We start from the raw sequence: 13441 nt of genomic DNA, 5'->3' as shown, positions 1-13441 counted from the left end.
TGTTTAGAATTCCATATGAAATCAAACGATTGAGTTTGTACCCTGACTATTAGAGTTATTCTGTGACCCCATGCTCTGATCCTCAGCCTGCATATTTAGTGCTGCCAAAAAGAATCTGTGAATATGTAATCAGTTTTACTAACTGATATTTTTCTTTGTAGTACACTGTTAGACATTTCTGTAATTTCCAGAGTTATTTACTGTATATCACCCAGTGTAATACTGCAAATTCCCTTGCAGTAAATAACTGTAATACCCTTTGCATCATGGGAATTTTCTGTGATGTCAGACCCCACATACAGAGACTTACTGTATTTTTTAAAATTGCTGTATACTACTGTAACAGTTTCTTTGGCGCCATTATACTGAGGTCGTTTTATTTCCCTTATTTCTTACATTTGGATCGACACAATTTGCCCTGCACCGTGTCTACAACGCAACAGCTTGGGACTGACAACTGGATGTGTTACATCGCTTGTAATGATTGGAAAATCCGTTTGTACTTCGTATCAGAAACAGGATGAGCGCTTGGAGTACATCTGTACATCAGAAATATACATCACTTTACTGTCCGCATCCACTGTAGATAGTATATATAATGGGTTCTATATTGCTTTTTTAGCGAGTCGCACCTCGCCCCGCCACTCGCGTCCGAGGGAGACACGGATCCAGTGGGGTAGCGCCGCGTGTTTTTCCCAGGGATGAACCCGCCAGAGTGGAAGAGCTCCGGAGAACATCTGCGCTGTGTCGATGCACCTTACGAGAGAATAAGACCAGCGAGCAAGGTAAAAATATATGTACGTTTGTCTGTGTGTTTGTGTCAGATTTTTGCACACCAGTTTAACCCATAGTAACATTTACTCGTCAACATGGCGGTTACAGAACTTTACCATGGTAAACTGCGCTGTCGTTTCAAACGACTTTTGTCAGCTTGTTGAATTAAGTTACCGAATTAAAGTAGTTTTTAACCAGCAACGCTTATCTTATATTAATATTAGGTTAACTAATGTGAAATTTAGTTCAGGTGTTTGTAGTTAATGTTGGCCAGTAGCCTGAGAAAGTAAAATCGTATGTTAGCTAGGTTAAACAAGTTTTATGGCTAGCTGACTTTCTAGTTTTAAAATTAGTTTGTTATAGTTTTTAATGGAATTTAAGATTTACTGCATTTTTTTGTATTTGTGTTTTAAAGGCAGCTGCAATGAAGCATCAAGAAAGACATGAGCAGGCCAGCCACCCTGAGACATGGTAAGAGAACAACTATGGTTTTGAGAGATTTGTGTATTCTATATTCATATATTAAAATGAATGAATTACAGTAGTATACTGATAAATCAAATACAGTTTGCTACTGTAAATCTTAATTACAGTAACTTACTGGCAACAGTGTTGCCAGTAAGTTACTGTAAAAACCCTTTGAAATGTCTAACAGTGTAGTTAAACTACTAGACACTTAATATTTCACCTTTGAAATGTGTGAATTTCACATGCTGTATTTCCTGTTCGCTGCTGGTGTATTAAATTGAAAAGCTGAGATGACAGGAAAAACAAAGACATTTGCAGCTGATACCTGAACATCCAATATCAACATCTATCAATATCAGTATCAATATCATCTATCAAGGCTTTTTACTGTTTTGCTTAACAATTCTTGTTCATTTATAACAAGTATACAAGACATTTTTTTGTTGTTGTTGTTTTCAAGTTTACTAAAAGGTGATGTTTAAATATTCAAATAAGGCATTATCTAATTAAATATGCACTAATTTGAATACAAGAAATCTGACCATTGGATTAATGCTGCCTTCGCGTGCTATCGGAATTATCGTAAATACAAGTTTCCTAATTGGAAATCGGACGTGAACGGCCTCTCAAGTTGTATTTACAACTGGGAAATTTGGAAATAATTTTGATACCCGAGTTTCCGAGTTGAGCGGGTCATAAACTTTAAACATGGTGCAGGGAACAACCATTGCTGCTGTCAATGCTGTTCTCACAACAACTACATCCCTTCGGGTAACACTTTAGAATACTGTTCCATCATTAATGAATAACTACACAAGAATACATGAGTAATGCAATAATAGCACTCTAGTAACTACTAGTAACTGACAAGCAACTCTGATTAATGAATTAGTAAGTAATAGTGCTTAGTCGAATGTGGTAGTTCACTATTAGCTAATCACTAACTATTATTTTTTCCATACCTCCCCAAGAACTACTAAGAACTACTGTATTGTCACGAATCCTGTCCCTGCACTTCCGTTCATTCACCACCAGAGGTCACTCACTCACCACATTGACTCTCACACCATACATAACACTGGAGTCCATTTCCCATCATTCACTGCACTGATTGCACACACGGCTGATTGCACTAATCACACACACACCTGATCATACGCACACACCGATTACATGCCTTATTTTAACCCTGGACTTTCTTTCCCTCACTGCCGAGTATTGTATGCGTTTATCGCTCCCCTAGCCGTAGCTACTCTACAGAGCCCCTGATAGTTTTCCTAGTCTTGCCCTGCCTGTTTTGGATTGTGTTTTCCCCTGCCTGGACTGTTGCTTCATTTTCAGATAACCTCTCTCGTCAAGCCCCTTTGGATACTGTTTGCTGTCGACCGACCCAGGCCTGTTTTGGATTACTCTTTGCCTTGCCTATGATAGACCTGTTTGCCATTGCTCGACCCTGCCTGTATTTATGACCATGCCTTTTAATAAAAGATTGCACATGGATCCGCAAGTCTCACGTCTCGTCAGCCCCGTTACAGAATACTCGGCCGCACAAGGATCCAGCGGCTTTTCTAAAGAACCCTGGCCAGGTATGGATCCATTCGACCAGCTGCTCAATCTGCGACAAGGTAGTTCATCTATTGAAGAGTACGTCATTCAATTCTGTGAGCTGGCATATAGGATTCCTTTTGATGAGGTGGCATTAAAAGACATTTTCCGTTTTGTATTAAGTGAGCCAATCAAGTCATGTTTACCGGAAGGGAAGTTTAATTGTAGTTTGACTGATTTTTTGGACTATGCTTTTCTATGTGCTGGCTCTTTGTTTACTGTGGGTGTCGCGGAAGAGGAACGCGACGCCGCGTCTGTGACTGAAATGGCAGACGTACCAGCGTGCGCTCACGAAATGGCAGCGACACCGGAGCCCGTTCACAAAATGGTGGCCACAACAACACCCTGTCATGTCTTTGCTGCCATTCATGAGCCAAGTCAAGTCACAGGTGATCTTAAAGAGCCAAGTCAAGTCACAGCTGGTCTTCACGAGTCAAACCAGGTCACCGCTGATCTTCACGAGTCAGGCCAAGTCACAGCTGATCTTCACGAGTCAAGCCAAGTCACAGCTGATCTTCATGAGCTAAGGCAAGTCGCAGTTGGTCGTCATGAATTGAGTCAGGTCACAGCTGTTCGTCCAGAGTCACCGCAGCACGTCACAGCTGTTCGTCCAGAGTCACCACAGCACGTCACAGCTGTTCGTCCAGAGTCCCAGCAGCACATCACAGCTGTTCGTCCAGAGTCCCCGCAGCACGTCACAGCTGTTCGTCCAGAGTCCCAGCAGCATGTCTCCGCTGACCTTCCAGAGTCGGGTCACGTCTCCGCTGACCTTCCAGAGTCACGTCACGTCCGGGCTGACACACCCAGATCATCAAGGTCAGTCTTCCATTATCCTAGTCTGGTATCCAGTGTGAGGGATTCACCGCTGGTGTCTGCACGTGCAGCTGGTATCCCCAAACCCACTCACTCTAGCCCTCCTGTTCCTGAACTGATTCCCCTGACTGAAGTGCTTCCCATGATGGTGATCGCATTTTGGTGTGTTTGGGCTGCATACACCACCACAGAACTCCCAGAGGTGGCGGCGTCCACTATGATGTCTCTAGAGGTGGCGGCTGACGCTTCAGAACCTCCTGAGGTAGTGGCGCTCGCTGCTGTGTTCCCCGAAGTCATGGTGCCCGCTGCAGTTTCTCCAGAGGTGGCAGTACATGCTGCAGAACCTCCCGAAGCGGCGGTGCTCACTTCAGCTACTCGTATGGTGGTGGCGCCCAGCAATGTACTCTCAGCCTGTTGTGTTGCGGCCAAAGAGACCATTACTGAACTCTCCCTGCGTCCTGTGTTTACCACTGTAGAACCTCCAGAGGTGGCGGCGGTATCCATCAATGAACTCTCGTCCTGCCCTGTCACGGCTATGGAGGCCATCAATGAACTCTCGTCCTGTCCGGTCACGGCTATGGAGGCCGTCTGCATATCCTCGTCCCGTCCTGTCGCAGCCAAAAGGGCTGTCCCTCGTCTGGTTCTGAACCGGCCGAGGAGGCCATCTCTGAACTCTCGCCCCGATCGGACCCAGCCATGGTGGCTGACTGTGAACTGCCTACCTGCTCAGTTGCCACATTGGAAAATATTCATAGACTTCCCATGTTCCCTACCTCAGTCCTTGTGTCTGTGTATGTTCTTTCTCCTCCTTGTGTCTCAGTTTTCCCTAGGTCCCAGTCTCTGCTGTGGAGTCCCGTCTGCTCCGCCCTGGTGGGCCCCAGTCCCGTCTGCTCCGCCCTGGTGGGCCCCAGTCCCGTCTGCTCCGCCCTGGTGGGCACCAGTCCCGTCTGCTCCGCCCTGGTGGGCACCAGTCCCGTCTGCTCCGCCCTGGTGGACTCTAGTTCCGTTGACTCCGCCCTGGCTACCTGCTCTACCGGCTCTCCCTTGGTCCCAGGCCACTCTACTTCCACATGGACCTGGCCCTCCTGGATTGTGTGGGAGCGTCTGGAAGTCGCTCCTTGGGGGGGGGGCTTCCGTTCATTCACCACCAGAGGTCACTCACTCACCACATTGACTCTCACACCATACATAACACTGGACTCCATTTCCCATCATTCATTGCACTGATTGCACACACGGCTGATTGCACTAATCACACACACACCTGATCATACGCACACACTGATTACATGCCTTATTTTAACCCTGGACTTTCTTTCCCTCACTGCCGAGTATTGTATGCGTTTATCGCTCCCTTAGCCGTAGCTACTCTACAGAGCCCCTGATAGTTTTCCTAGTCTTGCCCTGCCTGTTTTGGATTGTGTTTTCCTCTGCCTGGACTATTGCTTCGTTTTCAGATAACCTCTCTCGTCTAGCCCCTTTGGATACTGTTTGCTGTCGACCGACCCAGGCCCGTTTTGGATTACTCTTTGCCTTGCCTATGATAGACCTGTTTGCCATTGCTCGACCCTGCCTGTATTTATGACCATGCCTTTTAATAAAAGCTTGCACATGGATCCGCAAGTCTCACGTCTCGTCAGCCCCGTTACATGTATACAGGTTGATAATTAATATGAATAATACATAATGTATAATTCATTCTAAAGTAAAGGTCATGGTAACCCACTAGTAATGACCCAAGTATTACCAAATTCTTCAGAAGGAATTGCAAATTATTTGGATCAGTATTCTAAAGTGAAGATCATGATAACTCCCTAGTAATGACTGAAATCATTGTAAGCTTTTGAGGTTTTTGTAAAGTATTGAATAGTAATTATTCAGGTGTTACTACATCCTTCTAAAGGAAATAGTCATTTTTAGGATCAGTATTCTAAAGTGAAGATCGTGATAACTCCCTAGTAATTACTGAAGTCATTGTAAACTTTTGAGGTTTTTGTAAGGTCCTGATTAATAATTCATTTTGCTAGATTTGGTAACACTTAAATCATTACTAGTGGGTTACCGTGATCATCACTTTAGAATACTGATACAAGTAATTAGTAGTTCATTTAGAAGGATGTGGTAATACTTGAGTCATTACTAGTGGGTTACCATGATCTTCATTTTAGAATTAATTATTCATTATACATAATTCACATTAATTATGAACCTGTATAAAGTAGTTCTTAGGAGTTCTCAGGATATATGAAAAAAAAAAAAGTAGTTATTGGTTAGCTAATAGTGAACTACCAGTTTCAACTTAGTGCTATTACTTAATAAATCGTTAATCAGAGTTTCTTGTTAGATAATAGTAGTTACTACAGTGTTAATAGTGCAGTAGTCATTTGTTCCTGTTATTAACGACGGAACAGTATTTTAAAGTGTTACCTCTCTTTGTCTTGTTGCTAAAGTAGTGTATTTATAGGCTAGATATGAACGATCATGCGAAGCATATTGTATGTTTTATAAGCAGTGAAATAAGCATGTATTTGACTGAAATTCCAGAATTGTCAGCAAACTGCATGTATAGCGCGGTGAATGTTTATGATTGTCAACCAATGGGATGATTCATTTTATTGTTTCCGACACTAAAGCACTTGAATAAGACAAGCTCGTAATCATGACTTCATAAGTGGGAAATAGGAAATTTCCGATAGCACGTGAAGGCAGCATAAGTCAGTGTCACAATCCCCAGTCACTCAGTACTTAGGACTTAATTTCCCAGAATCCCGCTGGACTCACACCTACACCCAGTCCCCAATCAGAGCATCTGCCACCATTCACCTCATTAGCTACCTTATATAAGCAGTCACTTTTCATACCCTCATTGTCTGGTCTCGTCAAGGTTTACCCATACCTGATTCCTTTCCTACTCACCTGCATTCTCATGGTCTGACATCTCGTCTTCAGCCTGCCAACCTTCAAAGAGGAAAAGAAACGTTGTTACTCCTTACCTGACTCACCTACCTGGACTCTCACCTGTTACCCACCTGTCTTTGCCATCTACATCATCTGTCAGACCTGTAAAGAGATACAAGGATCAGTTATCAACAGGGACGTGCAGAGAGTTCCTCAGGGGCAGGTGCTCAAATGTAAAAAGGGGCAATATGAGGGGAGTAAAATTATAGGTCAAAAGTTTGGATACATTGCTGTTTTATTTTTGCAAGAGGTCACTTAGTCATCAAGCCTGCATTTATTTGATCAAAATTAATATACTTTATTAATTTACTTTATTGAATGCATTTTATGCAATGCTGATTTATTAGCAATGTTGGAAACCTGTGATACTTTTTTCAGGATTCTTTGATGAATAAAAAGTTAAATAAGAACAGCATTTATTTAAAATATAACTTTTTTTTAACAATATACACTACCATTCAAATGCTTGGTCAGTACTTTTTTTTTTTTTTTTTTGTGAAAGCAATTAGTTTTTATTCAGCAAGGATTTGTTAAATTGATAGAAAAAGTGATAGTAAAGATTGATATTGTTAGAAAATATCTCTATTTTGAATAAATGTTGTTCTTTTTAACTTTTTATTTATCAGTGAACCCCAAAAAAGTATCACAGGTTCCAATAAATATATAAATGAAAATAAAGCAGCACAACTGTTTCCAACATAGATAATAAATCAGCATATTAGAATGATTTCTGAAGGACCATGCATTGAAGAATGGAGTAATGATGCTGAAAATTCAGCTTTGAGTCACAGAAATAAATGATATTTTATTAAAATAGTATAAAAGTATATTAAAATAATAATAAAAAAAAAACATTCTATTAAATTGTAATAATATTTCACAATATTAGGCTACAGTTTTTTTTTTTCTGTATTTTTGATTAAATAAATGCAGGTTTGATGAGTATAAGACGCATTCATAATGCTGCATGAATATAAAAAATGGTAATATTTAAAGTCCTTTCACATCACCATTTCGCCAGCCTACACTTCACATAATATGTCTGTAGGTGGCACTTGGGCTTAAATAACTATGACAGTTTCATCAAAGAGTGAGCGGTGTATGTCTTACATAAATATAAGTGAATTGAATAGCCTACTGATTACCATTATTGCGACTTATGGCGCTGCACGGTTTTGTGCAGTGCTTTTGTAGTCATCAGAGTGTCTATTTAAATCAGCCTCTACACTAAGTGCAAACAGCCCGCCTTGTTTGGCAGAGGCTATTTACACTAACTCCACTCACCAACGTGTAATTGGACTAGTCAACATTACAAAAGACAGAGTTCAGTCACCCATTCCAGTGGCGCAGGTGGCAAAGTGTGTGTTATACTCTTTTTGACGTGATCGACCCTGGTTCAAATCTGCCTTTTAGTGAACTTTTATCTCCCTTTTCACATTTCAGATCACATCAGAAAAGCATTTATTTTTAATAAAAATGAAGGAAATAGTCAAAAAGTTGAAAATAAAGTATTGGGTAGGGTTAGGGTAGGTGCAGGGAGGGCTTTTGTCCCAATAAGGTGGCATCCATTTAATAATTTGAATTAAAATTAAGATTTACACTCAATAAGTTATTATTGCATACTGTTTTATAATGTATTACAATACTGAGGTGCAGATAATTGCCACTATTTGCAATAAGTAATTAGCAGAATATCCTGTTATTTTAACATAGTATAAATAGAATCTATAGCTATTTTCACTTAGTGTAGCATCTATTGTATTAAACTGATGCATGCTTGATGCGCGCATTCTGTCATGCCAAATCATGCACGCAGCACTGCCTACACTGTTAAAAAAATACAAATAAAAAACAAATAAAAGTTAAGCCAACTTAAAATTTTAAGGCAACCAGCTTTAGCAGATTTTTGAGTTTGCTCAACTTATTTTTGTGGGAGATTCTCAAATTTTTGTTGTATAAACTTAAAACGACAAGTTGAGAAAACTCAAAAATCTGCTGAAGCTGGTTGCCTTAAAATTTTAAGTTGGCTCAACTTTCTTTCTTTTTTTTTAAGGTGTATGCTTGCTTTTATGTTTGTGAATGTTATGTTTGTGTTGTGGGATCTGTAGGTTGTGTAAGTGATGCGTCTTAAAAGTGGAACATGGAAATCTCATGGATGTACTGCAAAAAATGCTTAGACTAATGTATTTCCAGTGTGTAGTCAAATGTCCAGGTGTATGGGCTATGCAGTGTTCTCACCGTTTTAATTATTTATTTATCTCGTTCTCAGCGATATGCTTGTTGTGTTTTCCGGAGTTTGACGTGTTATATACTCGGTATTGTTTCCTAATGGTTTCAGAACATAAAGAAATTTCACATACCTGTCTGTCTCCTTTTGTAGTGTGACAGTCAGGTGTTTGTTTAATTTATTCAAGGTTTTTACAGAGGGGATGTAAAACCTTGGATATCTTTTTTTTCCTTTTAATCACTTCATAAATCTTTATATATATATTTACACACGTGTGTGTGTGTGTGTGTACATATATCTGCACTCTTAAAAATAAAGGTGCTTCACGATGCCATAGAAGAACCTTTTTGTCTAAATGGTTCAATAAAGAACCTTTAACATTTGAAGAACCTTTCTGTTTCACAAAAGGTTTTTGTGGTGAAAGAAGGTTCTTCATATTATAAAAAGGTAATAAAGAGATGGTTCTTTAAAGAACCTTTGACTGAATGGTTCTTTTTGGAACCAAAAATGGTTCTTTTATGGCATCGCTTGAAGAACCTTTTGAAGCACCTTTATTTTTAAGTGTGTGTATATATATATATATATATATCCACATGCAACAACAAAGACGTAAGTGTGCGTCACACTTTATGTTCAGCTATAAAACCACATTGTTTGAAAAAGTATGTTAGTAAAATGTAATTTTTAGTTCGGTGCAACTTATGTGAAAATGTCAGAGCCAGAGGACAGAGTTCTGTATGAGGAACAGGGTCCATTTGCACCTTTAATAGCAGCTTGAAGTGTTGGCAACATATCAGAGAAATGCATTAGCAGATTCACACATACAGTATTTGGATATATCTGCAGCCAATGACACATAAGAAGGCAGATTAAAGACAGCCTACATACAGGCTAAATTGTATGATCTGCAGCATTTTCTCATCTGCTTCCACAAAAAGATGAAACTCACAATCATTTTTTACTGGAAATTGTAGATGGTAAGACTGACACATTTAGATGCATTATGTATGATTCCATTTACTAAGATAAACTGTTATTCAACAATGTACCTTCTGTGACTATGACTTACATCTGGAGCTGAAGCACATTCAAAAGACATTTATTGCAGTGTCATCTGCAAGTCTGAAATTAGTAAATCAAGGAGCTTTTTTTCCAAGTAACCTTGAAATAAACAGAAATTTAGAAATTATTTGCATATATCAAATATTTCTATGGTAAAACAAAAACTCACATGATGGCTCACACGATGACAAAAAACACTTTTTAATTTTGGTGACAATATCAGACACAATAGGTTTTGAAGCATGCATTAAAAGTTTTGTGTGAGTTACTACATTTTGCAGACATGCAATAATGTTTTGATGTTCTAGACATCAGCTTCAATTTAAGTAAAAGTAGGACAAACCAAATATGAAACAAGTAACTTTGTCAATTAAACATTTCACTTGAGTATATGCTGATAATATAATTTGTATTAGAACAATTGCATTAAATTAGAAAACACTAATGGTCTAAGACCTTGGACCTTGATTAGTCTTATCCACCAATTTAAAATACATGCAATAAGAAATCGTCACCAAAATAATTAACTGATATGAATAAACAATCCCTGAAACTCAACTCCGCTATGAGAAATGAAGAAAGTGCAATACAATCATTGTGAAGGTCAGAACAGTAATGAGCCATGGCAGTCCATCCGACTAACCGACAACACCTGAGTCTGTGGACCTATACCTCACGAAAAAGAACTAGAGTGGCACTCCACCATTTCAAACTTAAATGCATATAGCTTTCAGGCACAAGGAATTTCTTTCAAACATACAGTTTTATTTACAGAATTAAAAGCACACGCCACACTGAATTACATCAGGTTACATCGTAAGAGCAATTTCTGATGTGGTTTCTTTTAGTGACTGATTAAGGGACTTCAAAAGTAAAGGTTTTCATTAGATCAAATCACTGAATTCTCATTTACATCAAAGAATAATATAGGTCAGCCAGACAGGCATCATCGTCATCCCGGTAAAGACTGCGGATGACTGTACATTATCCCTATTATTTCATGGCTAGTCACCAAATAATAAGGTGACTTCAAACACTCATTTGACTTTATAAAATTTTATTAACTTTATTATCCAACAGCTGGCAATCGGATTCGGTTCCCTGCGTGTCTTATCCACCGTATTCTTCACGCAACAGTGAACATAGCTATTAATGACTTAAAGGTGTCAGGCTACCAGTGCACCAGCTTCCATTTATTTTTAGCTAAAGTAGGCTGTTATGCTGTTTGATACTGCAAACCGGTATTTTTTATATTATTATAAATCTTATTCTTTTAACTTAATAAATTCAAGATTTAAGCATTCAATGTTCTACTTTTTATTTTTTGGATTTATTTTTTTATTATTATATTATAATTTTTTTTAAATTTGGAAAAATGGCACTACAGAATTTTGTCACTGTAGCGCCATTTTGGAGAATATCCGCTGGACGCCAACTGCGTATGCTGTTCTGTGTCAGCTGCGCCACATGGATACATTTTCTACGTTTATTTATGCTTTGATTTGAACGAAAACAGCGTATCCGTGTGGTGCGGCTGACACAGAACACCATATGCAGTTGGCGTCCAGCGGATATTCTCCAAAATGGTGCTACGGTGACGCGGATGAGATGCGGAGGAGACAAATTGTTGAATAAAGTTGTAATTTTTTATTTCTTTGCGTACAAAAACTATTCTCATAGCTTCATAACATTCAGATTGAACAACTGATGGCAGATGGACTATTTTGACGATGTCTTTCATAATTTTCTGGGCCTTAACAGTGTTATTTGGCAGTCAATGGGACAGTCACAAGCCTCCCGGTCTTCATCCAAAATATCTTAAATTGTGTTCCGAAGGCGGGTTTGGAACGACATGTGGGTAAGTGATTAATGACAAAATTTTCATTTTGGGGTGAAGTAACCCTTGAATACCGTAAAATTGAAAGGTTTATCTGACAACTGTTTTTTTTTTCCTCGCAATTTTGGCTATGTGAATAGCAGATTTGTTTTTTAATTTATGCAGCAAACGTTTTAAAAATATCTTGAAAAATTACTTTATTGCATTCTTTCACTAGTTGCTTTTTAAGAACATTTTCACTAGCCTATAACTTTCATGGGTAGCTTGAATGAAAAACATGAATTTGTAGCATTCAAATAAACAAACAAATAAATAAACAAACAAATATATATTATAAAAATACACTGAGAAACAATAAATGCATTTAACTATACATTACAATCATAGCAAATGAATAAATCACATAAATGAAAAACTTCAAATAACGAATAAAACATAAATATAACAAATACATTAAATTATAAATTAAAATGCTCCATCGGGACAAGACCACGGGAATCAGATAAGACCTTTACACAATCTGACATGGCTGCGGGTTTCGTCTGGCCAGAGGAGAACTGGCCCCCCGACTGAGCCTGGTTTCTCCCAAAGTTTTTTTCTCCATTCTGTCACAGAGGGAGTTTTTGTTCCTTGCCGCTGTCGCTTCTGGCTTGCTCAGGGGACACTTAATTTCTAGCGATTATCGTCGATTTGGTTGCACAGATACTATTTAAACTAAACTGAGCTAGACAATGACATCTCTGAATTCAATAATGAAATGCCTTTAACTGAAAATTGAGTGTTTAATCTTATCATTATACATTACTGACACTCTATCCTCTAATTTGATACTGTTAAGTGCTTTGACACAATCTGTATTGTTAAAAGCACTATATAAATAAAGATGACTTGACTTGACTAGTATTCCCATTTAAAAGACAAATTTATTTTTTATAAATATAGCATAAAATAGATTGTCACAAAATAAACTGGTACTGCACTTTTACACACAAATTTGAAGTATGCAGTGAGGGGCTCCGTCTTCACTCTTGCAGTGAGGTCTACGCAATTTGTGCTATACTCCACTACCCCACGCGCGCCTAACGACTCCTGTATGTCACTGTAATCTTCAGTCTTCATCATCCATCAAATTTTATTTGAGCAACACTGGTTTGCTTTATCCAACCGAGAGGTATGGTTTGCGTATCATATGCACATATGGTCAGGTGTTTTGAGCAGCCATTCAGTCTGAGAAATGGCCTGGGCTGCTCTAAAAAAAAAAGAAACACAAAATACAGGCCTACACACAATAATAATGATTGATTGTAAGCTGTATAACTTCCCTTACTAAATTAACCAACATTTTAGTAAAAGTGTAGTAGTAGTAACCATGTTTTTGTGGCATATTGATTACCATTTGTATAAACACAGTTTTATTACAAATGCCATGGTAAAACTACATGGTTAGTGTAGCAAAACCATAGTTAATTTGTGGTTACCATGTTTATATAATAACAATGTTTTTTTTGTTGTTGTTTGTTTTTTGTTTTAGTAAATTTGTGGTTTATTTTCATAAGGGCACCCAACTTTTTCATTGATCATCACTGTCCCAGAAAGGGATAATTTAGGTTACTGACAGAAGAGCTACGATGAACTATCAAACATTTGTGTAGATACTCAAGCATAAGTAATAATTCCAAAGTAGTATGCAAGCATTT

General features: G+C 38.6%; 1 protein-coding gene across 1 annotated transcript in view; it reads right to left on the bottom strand.

Annotated features, from left to right (window-relative positions):
- Positions 1-1331, bottom strand: part of opn5 (opsin 5) — a 28121-nt gene extending 26790 nt beyond the window's left edge. The window contains exon 1 of the mRNA XM_058755685.1: positions 633-1331. The gene's annotated coding sequence lies outside the window, so the exon portion shown is untranslated. The remainder of the gene's footprint in view (positions 1-632) is intronic.
- Positions 1332-13441: the final 12110 nt, after the last annotated feature.

This window comes from Onychostoma macrolepis, chromosome 20, assembly GCF_012432095.1.
Source record: "Onychostoma macrolepis isolate SWU-2019 chromosome 20, ASM1243209v1, whole genome shotgun sequence".
NCBI lineage: Eukaryota > Metazoa > Chordata > Actinopteri > Cypriniformes > Cyprinidae > Onychostoma > Onychostoma macrolepis.
This window is presented reverse-complemented; position numbering and strand designations above follow the sequence as displayed.